Raw genomic sequence first — 20,456 nt, forward strand, 5'->3', positions numbered from 1 at the left:
AGCCTGGCCCAGGCTGCCCAGAGCGGGTGTGGAGTCTCCTTCTGTGAGACATTGAAACCCGCCTGGACCCACCTGTGTGATCTGCTCTGTGACCCTGCGTGAGCAGGGCTTGGACTGGGGATCTGCAGAGGTCCCTTCAGCCCAATCGTCTGGGATCCTGTGAAGAGGCTTTTGTACATGGACAGCTTCCTGAAACTTGCCTGGCCCTGACAGAAAAACGTAGAGGTGCCCAAGGCATATGCTTGAAGGTGCAGGAAGGATTTCTGTGTGTCTGTCCCCATGCGCAGTGGCCATGGCAGAGGAGCAGGAGCTCTAAGTTCAGCTACCTCTTCTGAAATGGAAACTAAAGTGGGTTTGTTACAGGCAGTTCTTTTGTGGCTTCTAAAAAACAGATCATGATGGAGGTGTTGACCCACTATAGCGACATCTGAGCTAACAGCAGCCTGTCCTATGACACTTGCTAAGGTACCAGCCAGGGCTAACAAGTGGGAGAGGGATGATGCACTGAGTGAGATACACTGCTTCCCAAGCTGGTCCTTGCTCACATGTTGCTACTTCATTGCATGGTGGCATCTTGTCCATGTCCTTCTTTGTGGCCAATTAACAAAGCTTATATGGATTTATGAGCCACAGCGGGCTCACAGGAAAAGGGCTGTGATGAACAGTAGTGGTAGGTTTTGGTTCTTGGGTCTTATCTTGCTGTTAAAGCTGGTTGTGAGGCAACAAAGAGGAAAGGTACTTTGCCTTGTCCTGACTTTACGTCCTTCCAGAAGGAGTTTCCTGCTGGCAAAGGCAGAGCTTGTGCTGCCAAGAGGAGCTGTGGGCCAAGCGGCTGTGGGGCAGGAGGCTCCCCGCCTGCAGGAAAGGCAGGGGATGAGGGAAGGGATAAGGCTGGAGGAAGGAGAAATGGTGCAGGGCAGAGGGGATGCTGGGCAAGGGAGTAACAGCCCCTTGACCAGGCCCCAGAATAATGCAAAGAGAGACCCCCAGGGGCCCACATACACTGCACAATTTGCTGCAACTCAGAAACTTTTAGCAGCTGGACTGAAATAAAAGCCTGAAAAGCAAAGGACCTGCTGCACAAAAATGCAATGAGTAGGGAAAATATATTCATAAATGCTTTTATTTCTGTTCTGCTTTGTTTTGAGGTTTCTCTATTCAAAAAATGTCTCACTCTGATAAAAGCAGATTTTGAGTTTGAGCCACCTCGACTCTTTTCAATGCTGCTTTCGGGGAAACAGCCCAGGTGGGCCTGTGGTCCTGCCAGGAGAATTTAGATCCATTCACTTTAATTCCTGGTTGCACCACTTGAATACAGATGCCAGTTCCCTGCTGGGCAAAGCTTTGTTTCACTGCTGAAGCAGGGAAGGGTGGTTTTATTAAAACCCAGCTTCAAGCTTGAAAGTGTGCCAGGCTTCTGCTTTTGACCATGGCAATGTTTAACACCACTGCTTGTCTTTATTGCAGAGAAAAAATGTGTTCACTGCCACATTACGTTTTTTTCCATGCCAGGCTTGCTGGCCTGAAGTGCAAGGGCTCAAGGACTGAGGTTGCTGTAACCTCAGCTGGTGCTGTGAGATCTTCCATTCATGGAATCCCAGCCTGGTGGGGGCTGAAGGGCCCTCTGCAGATCCCCAGTCCAAGCCCTGCTCACGCAGGGTCACAGAGCAGATCACACAGGTGGGTCCAGGCGGGTTTCAATGTCTCAGAGAAGGAGACTCCACACCCGCTCTGGGCAGCCTGGGCCAGGCTCTGGCACCTCCCAGCAAACAAGTTTCTGCTCATGTTCAGACGGAGCCTCCTGTGTTTCAGTCTGTGCCTGTTGGAAGTGGATGGAAGAGCCTGAGCTGGGCTGTGCAGCTGGAACCCCATGCCTGCTCCTGGCTGTGTCTTCTCACGTTCTCCTTCCCTGGGCTCTGCAGGTTGTGCTGTGTTTTTCGCCCGTGGGCAGCAAGCTCCGTGTCCGCAGCAGGAGGTTCCCTGCCATCATCAGCTGCACGGCCATAGACTGGTTCCAGGAGTGGCCGCAGGAGGCCCTCGAGTCTGTCAGCCTCCGCTTTCTGCAAGAAACAGAGACCGTGGAGGTGAGCACCTCACCCACTGGCATCTGGGGCTGCCATGGCCGTGCCTGGGTTTGGGTTCCTCTGCGGGGGGTGCTGGTGGCAGCCAGGTGTGACATGTCCCTCTGCTTGGTGCAAGCAGTGCCTCTCGCGATGGGGACAGCACTGCAGGGACAGCACTCACCCAGGACATCTGGGTGACCGTTCAGAGAGGAATTGCTGGTAACTCTCTACTGCTTTAGGATGAGAGAAAATGGCCTCAAGTTGTGCCAGGGAAGGTTCAGATTGGATATTAACTAAGGTTTCTTCCCCAAAGGGCTGTCGGGCATTGGAACAGGCTGCCCAGGGCAGTGATAGAGTCACCATCCTTGTGGAGGGGTTAGACAGAGATTAAGTTCTTAGGGCCATGGTTTAATACCAGAGTTAAGTTATCGTTACACTTGATGTTCTCAAGTGTCTCTTCCAACCAAAATGTTTCTATGATGCTAATTAACTTAAGCAAAGCAGGTTTTTCAGAGAGGGGCACAGCCCTCAGCTGAAGCATGGCCGTGGGCACCATGTTGTGTTTGTTCACTGATAGCACTGCCAGACACACCACTGCTTTGCAAGCAAGAGCGGCAGCTTACAAATCGGTGCAGGAAATAACCTAATGCTTATGGTTATTGCAGGGAACGTGGGCTTTGCTCTCCACAGGCGTGTCTGAGCGCCTGTAATTCTCAAGGGCAAAATTATGTCAAGTTCTCATTGATGACAACCTGCTGCTAGACTAAAAGAGATTCAGTTATGTTTATTTAGCTTTTCTGGGCAGGATTTTTGTAGAATAAAGTCTACAATGTTTCTTTTTATGTGTGTGCTTTCCCTATTTGTAGAGGAGAAAAGCCCAAATTTATGCTTGAAAGGCTGTTATTTTATAGAGCTTAATGCTAGAAAAATTGCTTGGAATAAGATAAAATATGAGATAAAAAGATATAAAAAGAGGTATACAGTACATGAACAGACAAAGTTATTTTAGAGATAACAAATGAAAAGGGATCAACTTAGATGTTCCAGCCTGGATTTTGCTGCAGCAGAATAAAATGTTAATAAATTCCTTTGTATATGGCACAGATCTGCACTACATATAGTTGTTCAGTTTGAAATATTTTCTCCTTGTCTTCTCATCTTACTTTTAGGATTCAGTGAAAGATTCAATAAGCAAATTCATGGCCTATGTCCACACAAGTGTCAACGAGATTTCGCGATTGTATCTGAGCAATGAGCGACGATATAACTACACCACTCCAAAGTCCTTCCTTGAGCAAATCAAACTCTATCAGAATTTGCTACTGAAGAAGGGCAAGGATTTAAAAGCAAAAATGGAGCGGCTGGAGAATGGCCTGGAGAAGCTCAAGAGCACATCTGCACAGGTAAGCAAACCCTTGGGGTTAAAAGCTGATGGGTTTTCGTGTTTCTCTGTTAGAGGCATCTCCTCATCCTGGTTTGAAGGAGAACTTTACCGGCTGGAACTGTGCAGAGTGTAAAATTTGCACTAGATCCTGGCTCTAGTCTGGTGTGAACTGGTTCTTTGAGGAGCAGGAGTTGTGTCTGTACTGGAAAGGAGAAGGGGAGGGATGTATATTCAGTCCCTGCTGCTGGGGTGGTGCCAGTCCCTGGTGACAGATCACAGGAACTGAAATGAGATAGGGATCCAACTGGCTATGTACATCTTTTAATTATTATCTTTCAGTTGTGACAAGATACCTTATAAAATAGAGGGAGATCAGTGATTTTTGGAGTAGCATCCAGGGGATCTACAATGACTTCAGCAAGAATCCTTTTAAAATATAGCTGATGGTCATTTTTCCTTGCATTATGCTGTCCATCTTTGAGGGAAACTACTGCGTGTCTGAAATGTAGACCAGCCATCCCCAAATCGCCCTGCTAAGGACCAGCACTGGCACTCTTGTGCAGTAAAGACTGGATGTTGTTCTGAGTATTTCACAAACCCCTCTGTAGTGACTCAAACTGCCTTTCAGAGCTTTGCTGTCTACACCAGTTGCTAGCTCCCGTTTTTCTCTCCATTTCATATTCTATTAACTGTTTCAAATGTTCTCTTACAAGCTTCTGCTGTGGCAAATGGACCTCTCCTGAAGCTGCTCTGAGGAAATGCAGGGGGTTGGTGGGAATGAAGGACTAGCGGGTTCACTCCCTTCTGCCTATGTGCTCTGGGTAGTGCTGCTGACATAAACAACGTCTGTCGTGCTCAGAAGGGTATGTGCCTCGCTGGAGGGTGATGTGTGGGCTTTATTAGTGCCTCTTGGCTCTGAGAGCCTGCGTCTCACTTGAGCACTTGCTTTCTTCATGGTGCAGGACAGGTCTTTGAGGACACAGAATGGGAGGGGGCATGTTTCATGTCCCCTTTGCAGGTTCTGTCATCTCCTGCGGAAGGATGGGGCTGCGGTTGAACAGCCAGTAGCAGAGAACACCAGTTAGAACCAGTGATGTCAACCAGAGCGACCTCACACCCACCCTACCTATGGGGGGAAATCATTTTGCTGACCTGTGCATTGCTGCTGGTTTTGGTGGTGTCCCAGTGATGGAAAATTTGTGTTAGGTCTATTTTTTATTGCAAGCAACTAATATGAAACCAACCTTTTGAGGGGAAACAAGTCCCTGTAGTGTCGGTCAAACATGGGAACCTTTTGTATTCTTCAGTTGTATCTGCATATAGGTGTTTTGTTGGCAAGGGTTCTCTGACCAGCCACAGAAGAGGTGCTGAGGAGTGGTGGAGGGCTGGGGAGGAGATGGGGAGCCACAGCACCTTGGGGTCTTGTCTATTTTACTGTTGCGAGAAGGATAAAAGGAAGCGATGTTCATATCTGGTTGGAGTAAGGCTGGGTGAGAAACGCCTGTTTGTGAGGTTCCTGAAGATGCAGAGCAGTGAGGAGAAATGTGTCAAATTTGCATCTGAGATTAGCACTGGGGGCCTAAAATTAAACACCTGAAATATCAGATGTGTGCAATAGTCAAAACTGCTGCCGAGTTGAAACAAGGGTGTGGATATTTAGCAGTAGTGAAAATCATACCAGAACGTTCCATCTTGTCTGAACTTTACACTCACCCATGGTTGGTCCTGGTGCTGAGGAGCTGACGAGTCTTATGTCTCAGGTGTGTCATCTCCAAGCTGTGTCGTGGTGCTTGAAAGTGATATGTTGTGGGTTGTTTTGGTTTTGTTTTTTTCTTTAAATTTCAAAGCAAAGGTGGAGGATTTCGATACCTGGGTGTGGCCTTACGTCTGAGGACTAGTGCTCCTGTCACCAGGATTCTCCAGTTTCCTGCTGCTTGGATGCCACGACAAGTTAATTATGAGTTTTATGCATTTCTATAGACCTTCCAGTGTGGCCTCAGCATGAGGGAGCTGTTGTGCAAATAGTTGCGGGGTACATTTTGACTTAACCATTCCAACTTCAAAATAACCTCTTCCCCCTCCTTTGACTTGTTTCCCCTCTCCACCCCTCGTCCCTGCTCTGGACAACTTGATACTGTTGACCAACTTTTCTTCTAAAGAAATGTTTTCCATTTCCTATGTTTCCTCACCATCTTTCCCTGAAGACAGCGACTGTCCTCAGTACCCTGAAAAGCAGGAGCCGGCTTCCAGTTATTAGGACATAGAAGACTTAGGAAGATGCATGGGATGAGTAATTTGTTTTTCCAAGTGATGTTCACCATGAAGAGGTCAGCGCTCTGTTCAGAGCTCATTGCTGAGTCATTTTTTGGATGACCTTGGTTAATATTGCATCACTGGATTCCAGATCCAAGTCTTGCTTGCTCTATCAATTAGTCGCTGACCTTTGTGATGTATTTTGTGTTCTTGAAACAAAGCAGGGAAAATGAGGTAAAATGAGTCTTCTGGGAACCTGCCCTGCAGGTTTTCTGTTCTTTAATAATTCTTCTTGCTCTGTCCTGGTTGAGTGTTCATGGGTAAGAAGACCAACAAGGCCAATATCCTGGTGGGGGTTTGTTACAGCCCACCCAACCAGGATGAAGAGGCAGGTGCAATATTCTGTGGGCAGCTGGGAGAAGTCTCCTGATCGCCAGCCCTTGTTCTTGTGGGGGACTTCAACCCACCAATGTCTGCTGGAAATACCACACACAGAGAGATTAATAGTGTTCTCTCCTCACTCTGGGGTGATGGTCTGCTGTCATTTTTCCTGCCACCTCGGTCTCTCTTTGTACAATTATTCTTGAAGTGTTACCCAAAAGTTTCCGAAGAAGCAGCAAATAGCTCTGTGTGCAAGCTGCCACCCTTTTTGGTGTGAGAGAGGGGAAATCTGAGTACCTGGTTACCGTGACGTTTGTAGAAAGAGGAGAATTTTTCATGCCTTTATTCCTGGCATTGCTGTGCCAGGGACGGCTCCGCAGGCCACCCATGGGAGCGCATTAGATATTTCAGCTGTGCCTTCCCGAGGCGGCGGTGTGAGCCCGCCCCGCTCAGCGCTGTCTCATCAGGCGTTTTCATGTCTGGGCATCAGGCTGTGTGGGAAGGGAGGAGAAATGGATGTGACAGACTGGTTTTGCTGTGGAAACGAGCCTGACATTAAAGGAAACTTGTTTGATGTGTTGAGGGGGTGAAACTGGAGGAGTGAAGTTCATAAATCTGCATTCCTGGTGCTGCCCCCAGGATACCACTAAAGAGAGTGGATTTAGTTGTTTAGGCGTAGCTCCTGTTTCTCTCTTTCCACTGCACAAACACTATTAAATTGTCCCTGTTCAACTGTGTTTGAGCTGTAGCCTCACTGGGGAAGTGTGATTTGTTTCCTTACACAGGTGAGGGAGGCTGGAGGTCAGCAAACGTCCCCCAGATGTGGCGAGGTCTGTTAGCAGAGGGTCCTCAGCTCCCACTTGGATCATTTCCACTGGGAATTTAACGTGTTGCCCAAGCCAAACTGGGCAGTAACACACACCTTCACAGTAACACACACCTCTGGCCTTCCAAATGTTTCATTCGGGCAAAGCCCCAGCTGAATTTCTTGATTTTAAAATCCTGACAGTGTTATAGCAAGTCATTTACCCTTCCGCTATTACATGTGCTTGGCTGAAAGAAGGTTTTGTCAGAACATTTTCTGTTCTCAGGGGCTGTGCTGAGGGCTGAATTTACATCAGCTGTTGAGTGCTGGTGGGTTTTAATCCCTCACTTGTTTTGTTGTGGCCACGTAAACCCCTAAAGCTCCCATTCATGTCTATATCCAGCACATCATTTTTGGGCAGAAGCTCACAAGCCATATCTGCTATCAGTGAAGCCTCCCACTTCAGTTTCCTGCAATCCCCAAAGATGTGGAGCTGAACAAGAAGCTGCTGCTGAGTTTGCTGAATGAAGGGATTACATGCTCCTGAAGGCTGGAGTCATCTGGATTTACAGTTGCGTCTTTGCCCAGGTGAAAACAGCATTGTAGTGCTGGGCAGCAGGAGTTGACAATGACTGAAGCGCACAAAGAGACTTCTAAGAAACCGCCCTCCACTTGAAGCTGATGCCGAATGTCAATAGCTTCAGTTTATATGATTGCAAATCTTGCTCTCTCTTCTGGTATAAAAATGGAATTATCAACAAAAGCAAGTGTCTGACTTCCCTTCTAGTAAGTACTTTTATGTAGGTAAAGATGTATTGAAGGAGCATTAAGTAATCCTTTATGCGCCTGACCTCAGGACAGGGAAAAACTCCATGGTCTGCACAGAGCCTGTGGAAATTAATCGATAGGGTGCTTTTAGAAAGAGACTTTCTGTCTTGGAGTGAGAGCCAGTGTGAGCTGCCCCACCATGTGAGCGCTCCAGCCTGTTGCTGAAAGTGCTCCTACCTTACGCGTCTGAGTAGCTGCTTGGTGGAGCTGCTACCACTGCTGTGCCTCGAGGCTGCCAGCTGAATGGGGGATCCCTTCTCAAGCTCATTTGACATCACGAATTGGAACAGAAGTGTGATGGGAGCGGCTGAGGGACCTGGGGGGTTCAGCTGGAGAACAGGAGCTGAGGGGAGACCTTCTGATCTCTGAACTGCCTGAAAGGAGCTCGGAGCCAGGGGGGGTCGGGCTCTGCTCCCCAGGAACAAGCGCCAGGAGCAGAGGAAACGGCCTCAAGTTGCGCCAGGGGAGGTTGAGGTTGGATGTGGGGAACAATTTCTTCCCCAAAGGGCTGTGGGGCATTGGAACAGGCTGCCCAGGGCAGTGCTGGAGTCACCATCCCTGGAGGGGTGGACAGACGTGGAGATGAGGTTCTTACGGATGTGAGTTAGTGCCAGTGTAGGTTAAACAGTTGAACTTGGTGATCTTAAAGGTCTTTTCCAACCAAAATGATTCTATGATTCCACAATGTAAAGTCCCTCAAGCCTTGGGCGTCTGACAAGGGCTGTATGTGTCAGCAGATCACAATCATGATGTTTGTGGTGTGAAAAATGCCCTTAGTGCCACAAGTCTGTAGGACCTGATGGTTGTAAGGGAACTGATGGGCATCTTCTTCTGCCGTGTGTGTGCGGGGTGCGGGGGGGAGGAGGTGTGTTGCAGGGTGTGCCTGGCAAGCAGGGGGTTCCTGGTGCACAGGACCTCCTCAAAACCTGCACGTGGCAAAATAACACCTGCTCTGTTCTGTAGGTGTCAAGGCTGAGAAGAGAAAGAAAGCGTAGCTGAATTGTAGTGCGTCATCGCCACTGCCAAACACATATGTACAGTGCATGCGTGCCTCTGTTAGAGGGGACGTGATGTGACACCAGATCTCGTGTTCAAAGAGAGGTGACAGCTGGGTGTATTTGGTTTTCTGATGAGAACAGCTTGCTGCAAGTGCCTGGCCTATGGTGAGGCTCCTGATTGCACAAAGGCAATCCCAGGAACAGCTGAAATGAAAGTTTCCACCTGCTTCCCATCAGATCATACTCAAAGCAGCATTTGCATTGCCCTGGCACCTCAGTCCTCTTTCCAGGCAGGGAGCAGGGCTGGGACAACCTCAGCAGCTCCATCTGCTGATGGGGTTTCTCCCCTGCTGGGTTCCTCACCGCTCGCAGGCTGCTCCACTGTGTGCACCACACACACCGACCCTGACCCAAGCAACCATGGGCAAAGGAGAGCAGCAAATCTTGCTAACAGCTAGAATACCACTTTTCTGTGCTACCGTGGCATTGCTTGCTTTGCCCACAGGCCCTCTGTGCTTTTGAGTGCTGCTCAGCCCCTCCGGAGTGTGAGCCTGTGCTGCTGTGCAGGGCAGGAACAGGTTGGTGCATGTCTGTGCTCCCACATGTGTTTCTTCCCTCCAGGTGGATGAGCTGAAGGCCAGGCTGGCAGCCCAAGAAGTGGAGCTGAAGCAGAAGAATGAGGATGCTGACAAGCTGATCCGGGTGGTGGGAGTGGAGACGGAGAAAGTGAGCAGGGAAAAGGCGATTGCTGATGAGGAGGAGCAGAAAGTGGCACTTATCACCCAGGAGGTCGAGCAGAAACAGAAGGACTGCGAGGAGGACCTGGCCAAAGCTGAGCCTGCCCTGGAGGCTGCCCAGGCTGCTCTGAACACCCTTAACAAGGTAGGGTAAAGATTCCCCTGGGAATCCAGTATCTGCCGACTGCATTGGAGCAGGGGGAAATATCATCTGATGGCCCAAATTTTTGGGCGATGTATTCACCCTCCTCCAGCTTCCTCCCAGCTGGTGCATACTGGGTTCTTGGTGTAACTTAGAGTAGCAGCAAGGCTGCACCAAGTTGCCTTTTACTCATGTTTATGGAGAGCAGGAGGAACTGGAGGTGGGTGTTTCGTTTGCACCTCTTCTCCACTGTTGGCTGGCTCCACTGCTCGTTGGTTCTGCCCCACAAGGAAGGGAAGGTCACCTTAGAATCATAGATCCATAGAATCACAGGATGGTTTAGGTCGGAGGGACCTTCAAAGCTCCCCCAGTGCCACCCCTGCCATGAGCAGGGACACCTTCAACAGCTCAGGTTGCTCAGGTCATTCCCCAACTTATACTGGAACCTGGACGGACCTACAATTTATCTTGACTTGAAGTTCACACGGCATCCTGGAGCAGAAAACTCCTGCTGCACCCAGGGCAGAGGAGTGGCCAAGCACCTGGTGCAGCTGGAAAATCAGAATGAATCCCATGATTGCAGCAAGGCAAGGCTCTGTCATGCCTCAAACCATGGCTCAGTCATAGCCCCGTTGGGGGAGAGGAAAACAACTCTCCGTCATCAGGAATGGGTTTGCTGTTTAATTAGCTTTCAGAAAACATGGCTTTGCTGCAGAGATGTGTTGCTTTGGCTCTTGTTCCTGGAAGGGAAAGGACTGTGCAAAGGGAAAATGTTTGTCTCCTTATTAGTTTTGGTTTCGTGCTGGAGCTGTAGAATATTTCATTAGGCAAAGATTAGGGAGATGCTGGGATTTTTCTCTAGGGACCTGTGAAGCTGCAGTAGCAGAGCACTGGAAGGCATGGTCTCCTTTACCTGCTGATCGGAGATGCGCCGGAGAGCTTGACCTGCTTACTAATGTGAATAATCTGCAATATTTGTGTGTGTATATACAGTTTCTCCCCAATTATCTGTCTTCTTTGGGCAGCACTGCTATATGCAACATTAACATGGAAAATAGCGAGAAAAACTGTCAAGTAGAATGCAGCAGTAAATATACATAGTTAGCTACCAAGAAGCTCAGTAAGTATGTGGATACATGGACATTTCTGTGCCAGTGTCACCTGCTAGTTTAAAAGAAGAACAACCATGTCTATTCAGACTTGTATAGTATATGCATAAAATAATTAAGGTAATAAGTATATGGACCATGATGGATGCCCAGCAGGTTATGACAGACCCAGCACAGAGCACCTGCAAAATCAAAAAAATGCAAAGCCAGATGTGACAGTGAGTTTGAAAACTTAGGAAATCAGGTTTTAGAGACAAAAATGCCCTTTATCTCTTGCAGTGCAATTTGTCTGCGGGCTGTTCCTCAGCACCTGCATCCCCTAAGGAGTGCAGGACGTGGAACTCGGGGGATCTGATGTTTCGACATCCTCATCTCATTTTGGGAGGAGGGAAGGAGGAGATGAAGGCACAGCGACTCCGGGACTGCCTTCCCCTGCCCGTGGGTCTCTGCTTGGCACAAAGCACTTGCAAGAGGAGGCAGAGTTGTCTCTCTGGGCAGCCTGTGCCCGTGTGAGAAGGAGGATGGTGCTTGGCCAGTGCTGCTCAGTCTCCGCACAGGTTACAGAGAGCAGAAAACAGTGACAGTATCAAAAGCAACAAACTTGCCGTGCAATTGCCTGCAAGGAATATCCCCCTGGAGATGGTCCAGAGACATCTGAGGATGCCATAGTGGTTCCTGAGGCAGGTGGCACTCGGTGTCAGTGTCCTGTCTGGTTTCCATCCTGGGGATACTCCAGTGTGCAGAAGAAGAATTTAGAGTGATATAAGGTTGTAGCATGGAGGGTGTTGATCTCTTCTCCTGAATAGCAAGCGATAGGATGAGAGGGAATGGCTTCAAGTTGCACGAGGGGAGGTTTAGATTGGATATCAGGAAAAATTTCTGAATGGAAAGGGTTGTCAAGCATTGGAACAGGCTGCCCAGGGCAGTGGTGGAGCCACCATCCCTGGAGGGGTGGAACAGATGCGGAGATGAGGTTCATAGGAACATGGATTAGTGCCAGAGTCAGGTCATGGGTTGAACTTGATGATCTTGAGGGTCTCTTCCAACCAAAATGATTCCATGATTCTGTGATTAAAATGCAACAGATTGATGCCATCAGGGAAAAGGGCAGAGCTCCTTTTACATGGTACTCAAGTTCATCAGCGTGGCGCTCACCATGGGCTTGACTTGTCCTCTTCCCGTGGCGCCAGAAACTCTCACAATAGGGAAGGAAACCAGGCACCCCATGCTGCCCAGGGCTTCCTCCATCTCCTGACCAGGACAGCATCATCCTCCCCTCCACCCAGGGCAGTGGCGTCCCCGTTCCTGTCATGCCGTGAAGTGTTCACTTCCTAGGGAAAGAACAACAGCACCCACTCAGCATCCCATTGCCAGCAAGATGCAGGCTGTGAAAGACAGGCTGCTTTGCCAGAGCCCCCCAAGCAGCACCCCCAGCACACGGGGGCTCCGGAGAGGCCACATCGTCCGTGCTGCTCCCGGCTGAGCTGAGCTGGGTGCTGGGGACACGGGAGGGAATGTCGGGCTGCTCGCCTGTGCTCACGGTTGGCTCCGTGTCATCGAGCATGTTAATTAGAGACGTTTCACACTGGAAATGCACACAGCTCCCAAGGGCCTGTTTCTGCCAGCTTGATGATTCAGAAAAGCTCAAAGCAAACGAAGACACATTTAGGAGTAGATTCATGGCAGATACCTTTATCTAAAAAATGAATGCTCAGAAGTACCAGACTCTCGCACCTTGCTGCCACAGATAGAAACTGATAGAAGCAGAACATCAGAGAAAATAGATTAAAAACTATTCAGAACTGATAGAAACAGGAGCTGACTGAAACTCATAGATTTTCCTTAAACCAGTGTTGAAACAGCCCTTATCCTTGTTTTGACAACAGCGTGTCATCTGAGCACAGCTGAGTTACCCGCGCTGGTTTTTCCTATGCTAAAGCTAAATCGCGTGTGCGTGGAGACAAGATTTAAGATGTCAGCAGATCAAATCCTCAGCACTGCTTTATTGTCACAGTTGCAAGGGTGTTAGGAAATAGGTGCTTTCTCTGCAATTCACCTTTTTTTAACTTAGGGTAAGATTCATCCCACTTTCTATTAGGGACTCACTGAAGCTGCCTGTGTTGACAGTGGAGGAGGTGGATTAGCTGATTTTCTTGTGAGGGGACTGTCTGTTCACCCCAATGACTGCCATCCTGCTAAAGGTGCTTTGTTTAAGTGCCTAAATTTGGGCTGGATGATGGCCCCAGGGGTGCACACAGATAGTTCAACAAGACCTCAGTGCAAGGGTGTCTGGCACAGGGAGTAGTTGAGCACAAAGAGAAGAGCGTCAAGGCAGTTTTAGAGGGGCTGGGGGCAATTTGAAGAGGTTATTATTTGGAAAGTTTTCCTTTTTCCTTATCCTGATCTTCTGAGACGGCAAAAAACCTCCTGCAGCAGGGAAAGGGTGGGAGTGTGGGGAGGAACATGGGGCTGGGCTGGTCCGGGTGCAGGGAACTGAGCACATGTGCTGCAGACATGCACAGCGGTGATTTAGAGGCAAGAATGTTTGGGCTGGAAGAAACCCAATTTATCAGATTGATAGCTTGGGAGCCTGACTCTATTAGTTGCAAAGTAGAAAGCAAACCCATTAATTTTTGTCTAACAACCTTGTTTTCCCGTTTTCAGAAGAATCTGACGGAGCTGAGGTCCTTTGGCTCACCACCTTCAGCTGTCAGCAATGTCACCGCAGCCGTGATGGTGCTGATGGCCCCAGGAGGAAAGATTCCCAAGGACAGGAGCTGGAAAGCAGCCAAAGCCGCCATGGCCAGGGTGGATGGCTTCCTGGACTCCTTGATCAAGTTCGACAAGGAGAACATCCATGAGAACTGCCTCAAAGCCCTTCAGCCCTATTTACAGGATCCCAAGTTTAAACCCGAATTTGTGACCACCAAGTCCTTGGCGGCGGCCGGGCTCTGCTCCTGGGTGGTGAACATGGTGCGGTTCCACGCTGTGTTCTGCGAGGTGCAGCCCAAGCGGCAGGCTCTGAGCAGGGCCAACGCCGAGCTGGCGGCTGCCCAGGACAAGCTGGCCAGTATCAAGGCCAAGATTGCTGTAAGTGCTTGCCCTTCGGTGGGAGCAGTGTAAGGGAAAGGGAGCTGGGGGTCCTGGGGACAGCAGGGTGAGCATGAGCCAGCACTGGGCCCTTGTGGCCAGGAAGGCCAATGGTACCTGGGGTGGATTAGAAGGGGGTGGTCAGTAGGTCAGAGAGGTTCTCCTGCCCCTCTACTCTGCCCTGGGGAGACCACACCTGGAATCTTGTGTCCAGTTGTGGCCCCTCAGCTCCAGAAGGACAGGGAACTGCTGCAGAGAGTCCAGCGCAGCCACCAAGATGCTGGAGGGAGTGGAGCATCTCCCGTGTGAGGAAAGGCTGAGGGAGCTGGGGCTCTGGAGCTGGAGAAGAGGAGACTGAGGGGTGACCTCATTAATGTTTATAAATATGTAAAGGGTGAGTGTCAGGAGGATGGAGCCAGGCTCTTCTGGGTGACAACCAGTGATAGGACAAGGGGCAATGGGTGCAAACTGGAACACAGGAGGTTCCACTTAAATACGAGAAGAAACTTCTTCCTGGTGAGGGTGGCAGAGCCTGGCCCAGGCTGCCCAGGGAGGTTGTGGAGTCTCCTTCTGTGCAGACATTCAAACCCCCTGGACCCCTTCCTGTGGAACCTCAGCTGGGTGTTCCTGCTCCATGGGGGGATTGCACTGGATGAGCTTTCCAGGTCCCTTCAACCCCTGACATTCTGGGATTCCGTGACTTGTCACACTGGTCACTGCCTGGGGAGAAATCCTCCACTTTGGAGCAAACTGCTTCTCTGTGCTCACGTGTGGAGTGGGAATCCAAAGATTTTTTTTTACTGCTGCTTTCTACATTTCATCTGTTCTTCGCCAGCCTTGCTTACACCTTGAAAGAAAGGCTAATTAATAATTCTTATTATTCCCACCTAGTTTTTCAAAACGTAATTTACCTCTACACCTGGGTCCTCAGGACACTCATTGTCTCAAACCAGTGTGTTCTGGGGGGGAAGAGGAACCGGAGGCTCATTCAGAGCACTCATAGCATGTGCTGGGCTGGCTCCCTGCGCTCAGTCCCCGATGATGGGCGTTTTTTGCAGGATGACGACTGCTGAAGTACGAGGCTAAAAGTTTGTCCCTGCACAGCTCCCTGATGGCAAATCTTGTGCATCATCCTTATTTAGTTTTTTGCTAATTAAAAAAAAAAAAAGAAAAAAGGCAGCGCAGCAGGGACATCTTTACCCAGCCTGGCCTGGGATGTCTCCAGGGATGGTTCATCCACCACCTCTCTGGCCAAGCTGGGCCAGGCTCTCACCACCCTCAGGGCAACAATTTCTTCCTCATGTCCAGCCTGAATCTCCCTCCTTTAGTTTAAACCATCACCCCTTGTCCTATCGCAACAGGCCCTGCTCAAAAGTCTGTCCCCATCTTTCTTATCAACCCCATTGACGTATGAAAAGGCCACACTAAGGTCTCCCCGGAGCTTCTCTTCTCCAGCTGAACCCCCCAGCTCTCTCATCCTGTCCTCCCAGCAGAGCTGTTCCAGCCTCGGATCATTCCTGTGGCTCCTCTGGCCCCGCTCCAGCAGGTCCATGTGTGTCCTGTGCTGAGGACCCAGAGCTGGACCAGCACTGCAGACAGCAAAAAAACCCCACAAAAAACCCAGACAAATAAGTCAATAAAATCAAAATACGTAAAAAATATTGACAAGTAAGTAAAAATATTGACTTATTTTGGAGCATGTGCCCCGAAACCTGCCTTTTCTTAACATGCTGTGGAACTGGCATCCTCCTTCATGAGTGAAGGATCCTGTGTGTCTGTGCCTTCGTACTGACACCACAGTGTGTGCAAAATCCCCTTTAAAAACCAACATGTGTTGTCAGCTGGGCTGACAGTTCTGTGTTGAAATATGCGGCTTTGAGATGTGCACTTAGAGAGGGGCAGCGCTGTTCCTGCAGCCCAGCTCGTGCGAGGACTCATCTGTTCCATCTTCGTTTTAGAAAATATATAGCTCTTTTGATGCCTCCTAGGCTTCTTAAAATGCTTACTACACTTTTTAACTAAAAATATTAAAGAAAAGGCTGCAGATTCCTCCAGTAGCCCCTTCCTGCTGCAGAGGTGGGCACAGCACCTGGAGCAGGGCTGGATTTAGAGCTATTTAGCCTCTAATTCTCCCATCTCAGATGTGAAATACAGCACTGGGAAACATTTTTTTATCCCTTTATGGTTCTTGTTTCTGAAGCTTTTAATGTCTGAGCTTTTTCTCTTCTTTCTTTTTTCGAAGAAGTGGGATTTGGTAAAGGAAGTGGCAATCCCCCCAATCTTTGGGGGGATTACTGGTACCTCACCAGCATGCGCTTGCAAAACTGATTGGTTTAGGTGAGTTTTCCCCTCTGCAGATGGGTAATGACACACTGCTCGGCGCAGGGCTGGATCTGTAGGGGTATCCCTGCTTATCAAACTGTGATATCTTGGATACCTTCATTGACGTGAGGCTGATTCATACCTGCTCACAACAGGGCCCTGAGCTGCCGCATATCTATTTTTAGGAATAAATGAGACTATTTGGATTTTCAAAAATACTTATCACTTTGCCTGGGAAGTAAGGTCACTACAAATCTGGGGAGGGTAGATATAGAAGTGAGAGCTGTCCTCCCAGCTGCACACAGATGTGTTTGTGTGTTACTGCAGAGTGGGTCTGGTGGGCATTGCAGCTCTGACCTGTTCTCACAGCTCACGCTCATGTATCAGATTGTGCTTGTGTAATGGGGTTTTATATATAGGAGTGTACGTATGCACACACATTCATGTACCTGCAGGGACAGAAACTTTTTGTGTTATTAATTCCAAGACAGGTCAAGGAGGGAGCGCTTTGTGTTTTCCAGTATCCTGGAGAGCTGCAGATACTGGAATGGAATGGAATGGAATAGGATAGGATAGGATAGGATAGGATAGGATAGAATAGAATAGAATAGAATAGAATAGAATAGAATAGAATAGAATAGAATAGAATAGAATAGAATAGAATCCTTTTTTATTTTCAGGTTTGTTTCTAGCGTAGCTCAAACAGCGTTAGAGTGATTTACGAGCAGTTTATCCTTAAGCAGTTTGCACTGGGTGGAGATAAAATCTATTATTACTTCTGCCTCTCTTATCAGAAGTGAGATGCTCCAAGTGCTTGTGGGAGCCCTTGATTTGTTTTAGACCTGAGTGTGAGCAGCTCTGGCCAAGCAAAGGGACAGTGTGGGGGGCTCCAGGTGCTTTGGGAGCTTCTGCCCCTTCCCAGCCCTCAAACACTTTGCAGCCGGCCTGCACGTGAGATGGTCCCACCTGGAGCTGCTTGCGCTCCTCTGTCACAGTGTCCAAGGCAGCTCAGGCAGCTTTAGGAGCAGGATCACTTTATTGACTTCTATGTCATAGTCCTTTCTAGAAAGAGGGCACAGGAGGTGTGTTCTGGCGATGGTTCAAGCCCCAGGAGCCCCTTGGGGTTCTGCGCGCAACTCAGCAGAGCCTCAAGGACTGGACCGAGACCAGAGGGGCTGCAGCATCAGAGAACAAGACTTGGTTTTCTTAGCTGCCCTGTTCATAGCTATAGCACCACTCATAGGTGCTTGGCCATAAGGACCCCTTTTCCCAGTTTAAATTCACACCAAATACATTAGTTTTGCAGGTTCTTCGCCTGTGCCCTGCGCTGAGGGTGTGAGTTCCAAGCACACAATGTAACCCAGGACCCGGCTGCTCCGCGCTGCTCCTGCTGCCGCAGGGGGAGTATCTCTCCAGAAGGGTTTGCCTTAAAACTGTGCTGTGATTTTCTCCTTTTATTTTCTTTTCTCATGTACAGCGCCTCAACGAGAACCTGAGGAAGCTCACAGCCAAGTTTGAGAAGGCCACTTCCGACAAACTCAAGTGTCAGCAAGAAGCCGAAGCGACAGCGTGTACCACTGCTCTTGCGAATCGACTGGTGAGTGTCAGCAGATGCAGCTCTGGTGGCATGAATGGGAGGTACCAGGTGCTGCTGAGATGCGAACCACGTGCGCACAGCACGTTACATCCTCTCATTTTTTTGGAATATGTTTCCTGCACTGCAGCAAGTTTCAGTAATGAAAATGATTTTGCATTGGCTGTTTTCATACATCAGGGTAGGCACTGCTCGTATTGCTATACCCTCTTCACAGGTCTCATCTCCTTTTTGTTACTTAAAAGCTTGATCAAGTACTGATGAGCCAAAACTATATTACTCAAAAATCGTATCATTAAAAAAAAAAAAGACAGGAATATGCCAGTAGCTTTGCAGGTTTAGAAATTATGAAAAGTTAATAGTGAAAAGCTCTAAAAAAGCAGCGCATGTCTCCATTATCAGTCCATCGCTATGCATTGCAGTCTATTGTATCTTCAAAATACGCAGCCTCCTAGTCCTCTGCAGGGGCAATGCCCTTGTCACTACTTCACAGATAAGACACTGAGAGATGATGGCTTCTGTTCACACTAGCTGGAGCCCCAGCTCACATCCAGTGCCTTAATTGCCCTTAATGCTTTGCATTTTGGCTTCCGCACTGGCTGTCAGCTCCGAGCGAGCCAGTTCTTCCTCTGAGCAATGGAACAGGGCTGCAGGAGACTGACTGGTGCTTGAGCTCTGCCCTGCCAGGCGGTGGTGTTGGAGCTGGTTCTAGCAGCTGATTCTGCTGACTCAAGCTCCCCCTCTTGCACACAAAGGCACCATTATCATAGAATCACAGAATCATTTGGTTGGAAGAGCCCCTCAAGATCATCAAGTTGAACAGTTAACCCACCCTGGCACTGCCCCATGTCCCTGAGAGTGTCATCTCCATCTATTCAACCCCTCCAGGGCTGGTGACTCCAGCACTGCCCTGGGCAGCCTGTTCCAATGCCCCACAGCCCTTTGGGGAAGAAATTGTTCCCCAGATCCAACCTCAGCCTCCCCTGGCGCAACTTGAGGCCGTTTCCTCTCATCCCATCGCTTGTTCCTGGGGAGCAGAGCCCGACCCCCCCTGGCTCCAAGCTCCTTTCAGGCAGTGCAGAGATCAGAAGGTCTCCCCTCAGCTCCTGTTCTCCAGCTGAACCCCCCAGGTCCCTCAGCCGCTCCCATCACACTTGTGCTCCAGCCCCTCACCAGCTCCGCTCCCTTCTCTCAACTCTCTCCAGCACCTCAAGGCCTTTCTTGGTGTGAGGGGCCAAAAACTGAACGCATTGATATAATCTCAGTGGAAAGCCCCAATTTTTCCATGTTTTTAAAATATCCGACATGCTAGACCTGCAGGGAAGATGCAGGTGGAGGTCTGGACTTAGGCAGTTGCGTTCCCACATTGCAGCTCTTCATGTGCAGAGCTCCTCCCGTGCCCTGTTTTGGGTGAGGGATATGTGCACAGCTGCCGAGCCTGTCCTGTGACCTGGCAAAACTCACTGAAACGTGTGGCCCCTGCTTTGTGACCTGCAGCCTGGGCCTGCAGCAGCCCTGAAAGGCAAGCGGCCGTGCTGCTCTTCCTCCCAGCGGCAGGGGAGATGCTGTGTTTGAACCGCTCTCTTTCCCAAGAGACTCGGCCTGTATCTCCAGGAGACCATCCTGCCTGCTCTGCCCATCTTCAGGGATGCAGGTTGGTCTCTGTGTTGTTGAAGCTGCTACTGCTGGTGGAGCTGGTGGCAGCTGCATCCCAGTACAAAGGTATGTCTAGAAGTGATGCAGGATTCTCTGATTGGCTGTAATCTGTATATAAAGTAAAATATCTGTTTGCATCTATCCCAATGTAGCATGCAGTGATAAATAGAGAAGTCAAATGGTTAAGCTTTTTGCTTTGGACATGCAGAGTTGTGCTCTGTTCCACATTTCGTACTCTCAGACCTTCTTAAGTGACCTTCAGCAAATTGCTTTAGCCTGGATTTTCAGAACTGTTTAGATTTCGGGTGAGTTTTCACAGACACATGAAAAAGGACAGGAAAGTGTTCCCCAAAAGTGCGGAGTTCACCTGCTGCGTGCTTGGGTACTGGGAAACTTGGGAAAAAAGACCCTTCATCTTGAATATCTGTGTGCCTGCGTTGGAAGAGCCGCGTGCAGCCCGGCTGCAGCACAGGCGGCTGCTTTGCCGACAAATGCGTTTGGGACTCTGAGATGCTCAGATATCCGGGGTCAAAGACAAACAGCAGAAAAGTCCCTTCCTGTGCCGATTTAGATCTGTTTTATGCAACCGCTGAAGGAGTTTTATGCTTTCATGTTCTTCAGGTTAAATCTCGCTGAATGCTTCTGAAGCATTTAATTAAAACAGGAAAGTAGCTTTTTCTTTTGAAAGAGCCATTGATGTTTCCGGGGAGATTTTGAAGGATGAGTATTGCCCTGTGTCTTTCTGCAGACTAACAAAATCACATTGAACGTGTGACATGGAGGTAGATTGTGGCTCACATAGAAGAACCACAAAATAGAAGAAAATATTTCATTAAAAAGAAACATAGAAATGATGGTTGCAATTCTTTTCATATAAATATGTGTGTGTGTGCTTTACACTGAATACGGCTTAATTTCACCTTGATTAGTACCACTGTAGTGACAGATTGTCACCTGTGATGTATCTTCCTACATGATTTTTTTTAAGTTTGATAATTTCCTTTAAAAGCAACTATTTCAATTCTGAAATCAAGATAAGACATAGGAATCAAGTTTTAGAAAATCTTTCTTTGGTTGCAACTGCATTTTTAGCA

General features: G+C 48.9%; 1 pseudogene; it reads left to right on the forward strand.

Annotated features, from left to right (window-relative positions):
* Positions 1 to 20,213, forward strand: part of LOC139826691 (dynein axonemal heavy chain 9-like) — a 115,704-nt pseudogene extending 95,491 nt beyond the window's left edge.
* Positions 20,214 to 20,456: the final 243 nt, after the last annotated feature.

Source organism: Patagioenas fasciata, unplaced genomic scaffold (genome assembly GCF_037038585.1).
Source record: "Patagioenas fasciata isolate bPatFas1 unplaced genomic scaffold, bPatFas1.hap1 Unplaced_1, whole genome shotgun sequence".
Classification (NCBI taxonomy): Eukaryota; Metazoa; Chordata; class Aves; order Columbiformes; family Columbidae; genus Patagioenas; species Patagioenas fasciata.